Below are 12,582 nucleotides of genomic sequence, written 5' to 3' on the forward strand. Positions count from 1 at the left end.
AACAATTTCTTTGGGCTAAAAACACAAATTTTGGACTTAAAATGTGAAAAATACAAAATTTAAGGGCCCAAATTGACAAATCACGAATTCTGATGGATGAAGTGTGTCAAAACAGTTTCAATAAAACAATTTCTGGAAATATACTCATTTAGAGGATTAAAAACATAAATTTCAAGCTTAATGGGCTAAAAATGACATTTTTGGCCCAATGAGGCCCATTATGCGAAATTTTCTGTTTTGGAGGGCCAAAACTGTGTTTTTTTGTAAAACAGTGGACCATAAGTGATCCAAGTCCTTTTCAAAGGGTTAAAATGCTTTTTAAATTTAAAAAGGACCAAAGTTGCAAAAATTTTACAATTTGGGCCAAAATTGTCAAACTTGCGAAAAAGAAGGGTTATAACCGAGAAAACTGAAATTTCAGGGACTTAAGCTGTTTTCTATGAAAAATATGCTGGAAAATATTTATTTCAATAATTTTTGGTGTTAAAATGTCAAGAAAATTGATTTAAGGACCAAACCAGAAAGTATTTAAATAAAGGGTTGAAAAAGTAAATTTTACAAACAAGGAGGGGCTGAAAACAGAAAATTTTCAAGACTAATTCAATACATGCAATTTGACCAAATAATGGTACCACGACTATCGACAAAATACAATACATTACAACACCAAAAGTCGTTGTTAAACGAATTGGTTCGGTCTTGAACCAATAAAAATCCGAAACTACTAACACGACGACACTATGATACTTCAACACTACGATTCATACAAATAATGATTGGGAATTCATTATACATGCGAGTGTGCACAGACGTCTACGCACCATCTTTGGGCCCCACAAGTGTAAAATCTTGTTTGTTGAGCCTAGCTAGCCCAACGACCTGATCTTAAGGCCCGAAGACTTCTATCTTACGAAGTGTTGGGTTTTACCGATCCGACACGACGTAACCGGACTTTCAATGGCTTGTATACTACTGGTCCCCAAGGGTCCTTTGGTGTCGCTAGTAGAGTCTACCTTTTATGCGAGGCGGGTCTGGGACCCCTCGTACCTTTTTATCCCTAACCGGCTAATGGAGTCATCGAGGCCTTCGTGTCCTCTTTCTCTTCGGATGTGGGACTACACGTAGTCAGGGCGGTTGGATAACGTGATTAGTACGGACAACGCCTACGGGATCGTTAGTATTGCTATAGACTAGTCGTTTGTGTAACGCGTGTTTGTAGCAGATAATCATGCTCAAAAATAATCCAATGTCGCCTGGTAATGATAACTTCATGCGTTGCAATGGTTTCAATGTAAATTCATGGAATTCAAAAAAATTAGGAAAACATCGGGTTTTCCTAGTGTTTTCAATACATACAGATTCGAAATACCTACAATTTTAAATAAACAATCTTTTTTTTTTACAAGTATAGAAACAAACAAGCATACTTATGGATCTTCACAAACGTTTTCAAAAGCTTCTCTTTTCAGAAAATATCGGATTTTCTGGTGGTTTTCAAACGATACGAAACATTGCTTTTCAAATAAAACTTATGAACTCACCAACATTTTATATGTTGACGTTTTTCAAAATACTTGTATTCTCAGGGAACCAGTGAATCAAAGGAAATCGTATTCAGTGATGGCTTGCCGTTTATTTATGTACGAATCGAACAATTTATTTTGGGAATGTAATGGTTAAACAATGTGCTTCATGTAAACTTTACTGGTTGTACAATATTAATGCATGTGCTTCATGTTATGGTATTCAATTGAGTCACGACAGCCCCCGAACGTTTCCGCCGCCTGGTTTGGGGGTGTGACAGGTTGGTATCAGAGCTTTGTTTATAGTGAGCTAGCATGTCGAGCCACACATTGATATGCAACTATAAACCAAAAAGAGGGACTAACATAACTCTGAACAAAACAAGTAAATAAAACACGCTTGCTTGCATTAGGGATAAGTACCTAACGCCGAATCAAACACAATAATGCTGGTATCTCGGTTAACTCGGGACTGTTCTTGGTGATACCAAGGAGTGAATGTAGCCTGATCAACTACATTCTCTCCAAGGTAAAACTAACACACGTCTTGATGAGATCGGGATAGCTAGGGAACCTAAAACTATACCCTTTATCATCAACAAGAGAACGTTTGCTTGGTCTGTACAATAGTCATAGCACCTAGGAATAATGTTAGCATATTTACGTACTCGCACAGACAACATGGCTGGTTTTCATCACCCTGGAGACCCCTATTTCCCTAATCAGGGAAACAACGGGTGGCTAGAGGAGGAGGAGCCTGAGGAAGAGCAGCAGGGTATCCAGCTTCATCCGGTTCTAGTAGCTCACGGGATATTTGGGGAGGAACCGGGGGAGAATCCGGGGGAAGCACACGGCGTCGGACCCAACGAATATGTAGACACTGACTACGAATTTGGAGAGATCGACGACGACGACGAGGAAGGTCAGGTCGGGGATCAGGACCCCGTCCCACCATGTGAGAACGAGACACAGCCAGATCACCCCGCTCCGCCAGTGAATTCCCCAAGAGAGAACCGTTCTCTCGAAGCGGAGATCGCCGCGCTGCGGCAACAGCTGTACGCTATGGAAGCTCGGGCGGTGAGAGCAGAGCATGAGAGGGACGAAGTTATTGGAGACATGGCAGAGATGGCGCAGCTACTGGCGCAACATTTCGGCATATGATCTCGGCACCACCTCCAGACGCAGCACATCGCGATTAGGGATGGACTTATCATGGTAGGACATTAGGAACTATATTATGTACTTCGGCTCTATGTTTAAGTGACTACACTACTCATGGAGCCGTTATGCTGTCGGATTAGTGTCACTTATGTATGCTCTTACGAGCAAATTTTCTTGTACTAAACGCGGATAATATTAATAAACTTTTATGTGTTTTGCTATGATATTACAAGTTGTTATGTGTTGAGAAGTTATGATTGTATGCTTGATGATAGTAATGTTTAGGTTCGTACCATACGTCTAGTTAGTAGGATTACGACCTCACAGAGACCACATACACTCAACATCTCTCCGTTTCATGACAGAAAGATGCCTCGCCGAGCTGCTCGCGGAAATCCCGAGCCAACTTCGCCCGAAGTCGACACCACTGCTTTCCAGGAAGCCGTGTCCGCTGCGGTCACCGCAGCTATGGCACAACTTCACCGAGGGAACAACGGAGGAGGCAATGGGCAAGGCTCCGGAAGTTCGAACAACGGGACGAATCAAGGACCCACTAAAACGTGCACCTACAAGGACTTTGCGAACGCTAAACCCCGGACTTTCAACGGCACTGGAGGGGTGATTACCTTGAAGCGATGGATCGAGAAGGTAGAGTCGGTGTTCGAGATATGCGATTGCCCCGAGCAGATGAAGGTGAAGTTCGCGGCCTGCACTTTTGTGGACCAAGCCCTCACTTGGTGGAATGGACACGTGGAAGCTATGACGCTCCCTGTCGCCAACTCTATCCCATGGGCAGAAATGCAAGAAATGTTAATGACTGAGTACTGCCCCCGAGGCGAAATACAAAAGATGGAGCAGGAACTATGGAACCTCACGGTGCAGAATGCTAACATCGACGCCTACATCTCGAGATTCAGCGAATTATCTCTATTGTGCCCGGGTATGATCACGTCAGAAGGAAAGAAGGTTGAACGATTCATCTGGGGACTGACATCCCCCATTCAAGGAAATGTGATAGCTACGAACCCTGAAACGTTTGACAGTGCGAAGAGATTGGCCAAGAGGTTGTACGATCATAACAACAAAAGGGGCGAGAAGCCAGTAGAGACTGAGAAGAAAAAGGAGGGTGATGGCAGGAGAGGGAAGAACCCCAAGAGGAAGGGGCGTCAGGGCCCCGAGACCTCTAAAAAGCAGCAAACAGTGGCAGTTAACGTTGTCACCGCACCGGTTCCAGTCACACCACATGCTCCAGCCTCAGCTGCTTCAAATGCTTCAAGACCCTACTCCGGTAATCTTCCCAGTTGCAATAAGTGCGGCCTCCACCATCACGGCGAATGCAGGGAACTCCATTGCACCAGTTGCAGCCGAAGGGGACACACTGCAAGGTTCTGCAGGACGTACCCTCCTAGGAACCAGAGTCAGGGAAACAACCAGAACAACAACAACAACAACAACTACCGCAATAACAACAACACCAATGCCGGCGGCAATAATACAGGGCCTAGCCACACCTGCTTCGGGTGTGGAAGGACGGGGCATTTCCGCCGAGATTGCCCTAACAACAACTCAAGAAACAGAGGAGCAGGAAGAATGCTGACTATGGGTCAGAGTGATGCAGTTCAGGATCCCGCAGTTGTGACCGGTACGTTCCTCCTAAACCACACTTATGCATGCATCTTATTTGATACTGGAGCGGAGCGAAGTTTCGTGAGCGAGAAGTTTAAACATTTATTAAAACAACAACCCCAGAAGCTAAATGAAACATATACGGTGGAAATGGCCAATGGGAAAACCGAATCCACTGAGGAGATCTACACCGGATGTACCCTAACCCTTAACCAGCACGTTTTTCGAATAGACCTAATGCCAGGATCAATTAGGAGCTTCGATGTAATTATCGGCATGGATTGGTTAAGCCCCCACCATGCTGAGATTTTGTGCCACGAGAAGGCCGTTCGCCTTCGTCTTCCGAATCACGAAACCCTAGTGATTTACGGAGACAAACCCAGTACGAATCTTCGCCTCATCTCGTGCATCAAAGCACAAAAACATCTGCGAAAGAACAATTTGGCGTTCTTGGCTCACATAGTGGACAGGACCAAAGAAGAAACTAACATCCAAGATATTCCGGTAGCGTGTGAATTCCCGGACGTGTTTCCTGAAGATCTTCCAGGAGTACCCCCAGAGAGACAGGTTGAGTTCCGAATCGACCTTGTTCCAGGAGCGACTCCTCTCGCTAAATCACCATATCGGTTGGCTCCTGCTGAAATGCAGGAATTGTCCAGCCAGCTCAGTGAGCTTCTGGACAAGGGATTTATCCGACCTAGCTACTCGCCGTGGGGAGCTCCGGTGCTCTTTGTCAAAAAGAAGGACAGATCTTTCAGAATGTGCATCGATTACAGAGAGTTGAATAAACTCACTGTTAAAAACCGCTACCCACTCCCACGAATCGATGATCTATTCGACCAGCTCCAAGGAGCTAGTTATTTCTCCAAAATAGATCTACGGTCTGGATACCACCAACTCAAAGTCCGAGAAGAGGATATTCCCAAAACCGCTTTCCGAACCCGCTATGGACATTATGAATTCGTCGTAATGCCCTTCGGTCTAACAAATGCACCTGCCACATTTATGGACCTAATGAATCGAATCTGTCGACCGTTCCTTGACAACTTCGTCATTGTATTTATCGATGACATCCTCGTCTATTCTCGAAGCAAAGAGGAGCATGGCCAACATCTACGACAAATTCTAGACACTCTGCGATCGGAAAAGCTTTACGCCAAACTCTCCAAGTGTGAGTTCTGGCTTCGGAGTGTGAATTTCCTAGGCCACGTGGTTAGCCAAGACGGAATTCATGTGGACCCCTCTAAGGTCAAAGCTATGGAAGGATGGGCAACTCCGACTACGCCCACAGAAATTCGTCAGTTCTTAGGCCTAGCAGGCTACTATAGGAGATTCATCCAAAACTTCTCTAAGATCGCCAAGCCGCTTACCTTGCTTACACAAAAGGGCGTGCCATTCAAGTGGACAGACCGACAAGAGATTGCGTTTCGAACCTTGAAGCAAGCTCTCTGTAGCGCTCCTGTACTATCTCTGCCTGAAGGAACGGAAGATTTTGTAGTCTACTGTGATGCGTCGAATCAGGGCTTAGGTTGCGTTCTCATGCAACGTGGAAGAGTGATAGCATATGCGTCCCGCCAACTAAAGACGCACGAGGTAAATTACACGACCCATGACTTAGAACTGGGAGCCGTGGTCTTTGCTCTAAAAATTTGGAGGCACTACCTGTACGGTACAAAGTGCACCATCTTCACGGACCACAAGAGCCTCCAGCACATCTTGAATCAGAAGGAGCTGAACATGAGACAGCGAAAATGGGTGGAATTGCTAAACGACTACGAATGTGAGATCAAGTACCATCCAGGTAAGGCCAACGTGGTAGCTGATGCATTAAGTCGGAAGGAGTACACTAATCGTCGTACGAAAACGCACTCGATAACCATTCAATCTCATCTGGCCACTCAAATTGCATCAGTCCAGCCGGAGGCTATGAAAGCGGAAAATAGAATTAGCGAGGCGTTGCGCGGGATGGAAAAGAACCTAGAAGCAAGAGAGAATGGGGTATACTACTTCATGAACCGTCTTTGGGTCCCAAAAATCGGAGGATTTAGGGAGACCGTTATGAAGGAAGCCCACAAGACACGATACTCCATTCATCCTGGATCGGACAAGATGTATTTGGACATTAAACAACACTATTGGTGGCCTAACATGAAGGCGGAAATCGCGACCTATGTTAGTAAGTGCCTTACGTGCGCCAAAGTAAAGGTGGAGTACCAGAAACCTTCAGGATTGTTACAGCAACCGGCAATCCCTGAGTGGAAATGGGAGGGGATTTCTATGGATTTCGTGACCAAGCTGCCCAAAACGTCGGACGGACTGGACACCATATGGGTAATAATCGACCGACTGACGAAATCTGCCCATTTCCTACCAATCAAAGAGTCCTACAAGATGGAGAGACTGACGCGTTTGTACCTACGAGAAATCGTAAGACTCCATGGAGTGCCAAAATCTATCATCTCGGATAGGGACAGTAGATTCACGTCGCGCTTTTGGCAGTCACTCCACAAGGCAATGGGCACTCATCTCGATATGAGCACCGCATATCACCCACAAACGGACGGTCAAAGTGAACGAACCATTCAAACGCTTGAAGACATGCTTCGTGCATGTGTGATAGACTTTGGAAAGTCTTGGGATACCCACCTACCGTTGATCGAGTTTTCATATAACAATAGTTACCATTCGAGCATCAAGGTGGCTCCTTTCGAAGCACTGTACAGGCGTAAATGTAGATCACCGTTATGTTGGGCGGAAGTAGGTGACACCCAGCTAGCAAAAACGCATACGTCAAACAGGACACTAACGGGACCGGAGATCATTCGCGAAACCACAGAAAAGATCGTCCAGATCAGAGCTCGATTACAAGCATCGCGTGACCGACAAAAGAGCTACGCTGATAGACGGCGAAAGCCCTTAGAATTCCAGGTCGGTGATCGAGTATTGTTGAAGGTCTCACCCTGGAAAGGGGTTATACGTTTCGGAAAACGGGGAAAGCTGAACCCGCGATACATTGGACCTTTCGAAATCGTCGCCCGAATAGGTCCGGTAGCCTACAGACTACAACTACCCGCGGAGCTAAACGGTGTACACCCCGTGTTCCATGTCTCAAACCTAAAGAAGTGCCTATCAGACGAAACCCTTGTCATTCCTCTTGACGAAATCGAAATCAATGAGAATCTCCTGTTCGTCGAAGAACCAGTCGAAATCATGGACAGGGAGGTGAAGCGTACTAAACAGAGCCGCATCCCAATCGTGAAAGTACGGTGGAACGCAAAGCGTGGGCCAGAATTCACGTGGGAACGCGAAGATCAAATGAAGCAAAAGTACCCTCACCTATTCTAGCATTCTCAAATCTAGCTTTCAAACAGAATTTCGGGACGAAATTCCCTCTAACGGGGGGATGATGTCACAACTGGAAATTTTGTGTCATGTAATCTATACACTCAAGCTAATGTGAATCAAAAACTTAAGAACATGTGTAACACCTATGATTATGACTTCAAAAACTTCAATCAAATACATTATACAAGTACTACAAATAGTCATCAAACAATTGGAGACCCTAGAAGTCCTAGTTTAAGACCATTTTGGACTAGGACTCCCTTATTGGATCCAAATGGACCAATAAGCTTCCAATTAGACTATCATGGGCTTAGAACCCTAATTGGGCTCTAATTGGACCCACATTCATTTATTTCAATATTATGGGCCATATTGGGCCTAGAATGAAATAAATTGAAAGCTTTGATCCATGATTAACCTAATCTAGCTTATTAAAGCATAAAAATCGCAATTTTATTTTATAAGGCCAATAAATACCCAAGATTAACTCTAATAGTGGTCTTAGGGGCAAAGGCCCAATTTTTTTTCTTTCCCTCCCAAAAATCTCGGCCCAAGGCCCAAATCCAAGAAGATAAGAAGAGAGTTGACTTTAGTATGCCACCTCATTATTGTCCCTTGGATATCCATGCAATTTAGTCCATATTTCCATGCAACATCACTTCAAAATCACTTCTATCCTCTCCTCTCTCTCACTCTCGGCCATACTCACACACACACTCACAAAAATCTCTCAAGCTCTCTCAAGAACATCCCTTCCTCTCCACTCAAAATCTCGAAAATTAGGAAGCATTCAAGAAGAAATTTCCACAAATTCTTCATCTAAGGTAAGATTATGCTTGGATCTATGATTTAGATTCTTTTTGTTATCAAAATCTTTTCCTAATCCATGCAAAAATCATGATCTTACACCCTAGAAACACTCAAACTCGAGATCTTCAAGGAAAGAGTGCTAAGGCCAAAAATCACCAAGTGTTCTTCCATATTCTCTTCAAAAACCGAAACTACATCCTAAGGTGAGCTTCATACCCTCTATTTTCTGTTTTTATGAGTTTTTTTTTTTTTGGGGGGGGGGGGGGGGGGGAATACAAGTGAAAGTGTAGATCTATATGTGTTTTGTATGCTTTGTATGATTTCCATGCTTATATGTGTGTTATAATGTTGGATCTAGCCATAAAATCCCTCAAAACCGTGATATACCTCATGTTAAATGATTTTAGCATCAAATATATTTCTACATACAATGTGTTTCTAGAAAAATAGCTACATGGCTTAGTAACAATTTCTTTGGGCTAAAAACACAAATTTTGGACTTAAAATGTGAAAAATACAAAATTTAAGGGCCCAAATTGACAAATCACGAATTCTGATGGATGAAGTGTGTCAAAACAGTTTCAATAAAACAATTTCTGGAAATATACTCATTTAGAGGATTAAAAACATAAATTTCAAGCTTAATGGGCTAAAAATGACATTTTTGGCCCAATGAGGCCCATTATGCGAAATTTTCTGTTTTGGAGGGCCAAAACTGTGTTTTTCTGTAAAACAGTGGACCATAAGTGATCCAAGTCCTTTTCAAAGGGTTAAAATGCTTTTTAAATTTAAAAAGGACCAAAGTTGCAAAAATTTTACAATTTGGGCCAAAATTGTCAAACTTGCGAAAAAGAAGGGTTATAACCGAGAAAACTGAAATTTCAGGGACTTAAGCTGTTTTCTATGAAAAATATGCTGGAAAATATTTATTTCAATAATTTTTGGTGTTAAAATGTCAAGAAAATTGATTTAAGGACCAAACCAGAAAGTATTTAAATAAAGGGTTGAAAAAGTAAATTTTACAAACAAGGAGGGGCTGAAAACAGAAAATTTTCAAGACTAATTCAATACATGCAATTTGACCAAATAATGGTACCACGACTATCGACAAAATACAATACATTACAACACCAAAAGTCGTTGTTAAACGAATTGGTTCGGTCTCGAACCAATAAAAATCCGAAACTACTAACACGACGACACTATGATACTTCAACACTACGATTCATACAAATAACGATTGGGAATTCATTATACATGCGAGTGTGCACAGACGTCTACGCATCATCTTTGGGCCCCACAAGTGTAAAATCTTGTTTGTTGAGCCTAGCTAGCCCAACGACCTGATCTTAAGGCCCGAAGACTTCTATCTTACGAAGTGTTGGGTTTTACCGATCCGACACGACGTAACCGGACTTTCAATGGCTTGTATACTACTGGTCCCCAAGGGTCCTTTGGTGTCGCTAGTAGAGTCTACCTTTTATGCGAGGCGGGTCTGGGACCCCTCGTACCTTTTTATCCCTAACCGGCTAATGGAGTCATCGAGGCCTTCGTGTCCTCTTTCTCTTCGGATGTGGGACTACACGTAGTCAGGGCGGTTGGATAACGTGATTAGTACGGACAACGCCTACGGGATCGTTAGTATTGCTATAGACTAGTCGTTTGTGTAACGCGTGTTTGTAGCAGATAATCATGCTCAAAAATAATCCAATGTCGCCTGGTAATGATAACTTCATGCGTTGCAATGGTTTCAATGTAAATTCATGGAATTCAAAAAAATTAGGAAAACATCGGGTTTTCCTAGGGTTTTCAATACATACAGATTCGAAATACCTACAATTTTAAATAAACAATCTTTTTTTTTACAAGTATAGAAACAAACAAGCATACTTATGGATCTTCACAAACGTTTTCAAAAGCTTCTCTTTTCAGAAAATATCGGATTTTCTGGTGGTTTTCAAACGATACGAAACATTGCTTTTCAAATAAAACTTATGAACTCACCAACATTTCATATGTTGACGTTTTTCAAAATACTTGTATTCTCAGGGAACCAGTGAATCAAAGGAAATCGTATTCAGTGATGGCTTGCCGTTTATTTATGTACGAATCGAACAATTTATTTTGGGAATGTAATGGTTAAACAATGTGCTTCATGTAAACTTTACTGGTTGTACAATATTAATGCATGGTGACGAATGTTGTTACGTTTCATATATATTCAATGTTATGGTATTCAATTGAGTCACGACAGCCCCCGAACGTTTCCGCCGCCTGGTTTGGGGTGTGACAATATTGGTTATGGACCTAGAACACTTCAAACATGAATTTTGAGGGGTTTGTATGAGTTTACGGCCAAGGCATGTGCTTGGGCCGCAAACTCCTAAAACATGGGTGTAAACTCACTTCTAAGGTGTTAGAAAGCCATCCAACACCACCAAAAGCCTTGGAATAAATCATAGAACCAACCAAAAATAGTTTAAGGACCTTAAACACATCAAAACTCTTCATTTGAGAGTTTACGGCCATAGAAGGTGCTCCATGGCCGTAAACTCCTAAAAACATGTCATACTGTGCCCAAAAATCATTTCAAGGCTTGTAGAAATTTTTAGAATCACATGTGATTGATTTGGAAGCATCAAAACAATTATTCAAGGGTGCATAGGAGTTTACGGCCATAAGCTCCATGCTAAGGCCGTAAACTCCCTTAAGTATGTCCATTGGTGTTTAAAATTCATTCCAAGCCCTTAAACCAAACCTAGAAATTTTCCCCTAAGTGTTTCAAGCAAATTTGCACCATAAACCACCCCACCATGAGTTTACGGCCGTAAACACATGGGGAATGGGTGTTCTAGGCCGAAAACTCTTGTAAGAGTCTACTCTTGAAGAGTAAACTCCAATTCCCGGTCATTCAAGTCCTTAAACGCCACCCGAGTCCTTCCAAACACTCGAAATGGGGTGTTTCCGCAACTAGAAGTGTATGTCCTTAAAAAATAAATTAATCATGTCCTAATTAAATACAAATATGTATCATTTCATAATCCATAGGAACCTTGTGCGTTCGCGAACCCAAAACTGACATTTAGGATCCAAACCGACGCGTTTCTCAACCGGTGAGTTCATACCCCTACCCTTTTTCCGTGTTTTCAATGGTTTTTCAATGTTTTCAGGGGGGGATACAAGCAAAAAGTACAAGTGTATTTTGTACTTAAACTGATTTTCAACTCAATGGTTTTACTTACTAAATGTCTTGATTTCCAAAGATTTGTGGTAACTGACGTTTCGAATTGTAGGTTAAACATAGATTTCTTTTAAAAAGAGTTATAATTACATTCTTTTTGAATAAGAAATCATACTAATCATATTTAAGATCAACGAATACGAATACGAATACGAATACAAATACAAAAACGAATACGAATACAAATACGAATACGAATACGAATACGAATGCGAATACGACTACGAATGCGAAATGACGCCTTTGGTTGACACTAAGACTTCGAAAATACAGTTAGTGTACTCCTTGAGTGTCACCAGAGTTTCGAATCTGATACGAAAATACGCCTCTGGACCTCTACTGAGTTTCAAATATATCCGCCTCAGAATGTCGACAGAGCTTCGAATACACAACTAATATACTCATTTGGAAATCAGCAGAACTTCGAAAATACTATAATGTACGCTTCTATGTGATTCCAAATATTCGAAAATACAACTAAGTTAGTAGATTATAGTCATCCGAATGTAGAATAACTAAGGGTTTAGAACACATAACTAATACTACTTACATGGTAATTACTAATACTTCGAAATCAGACCTAAGAGCCAACCTCAACACATAGGAAAACATGAGATTTTCCTGGGATAACATTACAATCAATAACAAACCTAGATACAAATAGACAACTCAACACAGAGGAAAATATGGGATTTTCCTGGGTAGCATAACAACACATAAAGGGATAACGTAACAAACGAATAACTAAAACTAAAAGGAAAATATGGGATTTTCCTGGAACGACATAACCAACTGTTTTCGAAATTGTAACAAAGGATAACCAAACTGTTATCATAAGAAAATATGGGATTTTCTTGATCAACAACTTTTCCAGAA

Source organism: Lactuca serriola, chromosome 3 (assembly GCF_051521515.1).
Source record: "Lactuca serriola cultivar US96UC23 chromosome 3, Lser_US96UC23_V15, whole genome shotgun sequence".
NCBI lineage: Eukaryota > Viridiplantae > Streptophyta > Magnoliopsida > Asterales > Asteraceae > Lactuca > Lactuca serriola.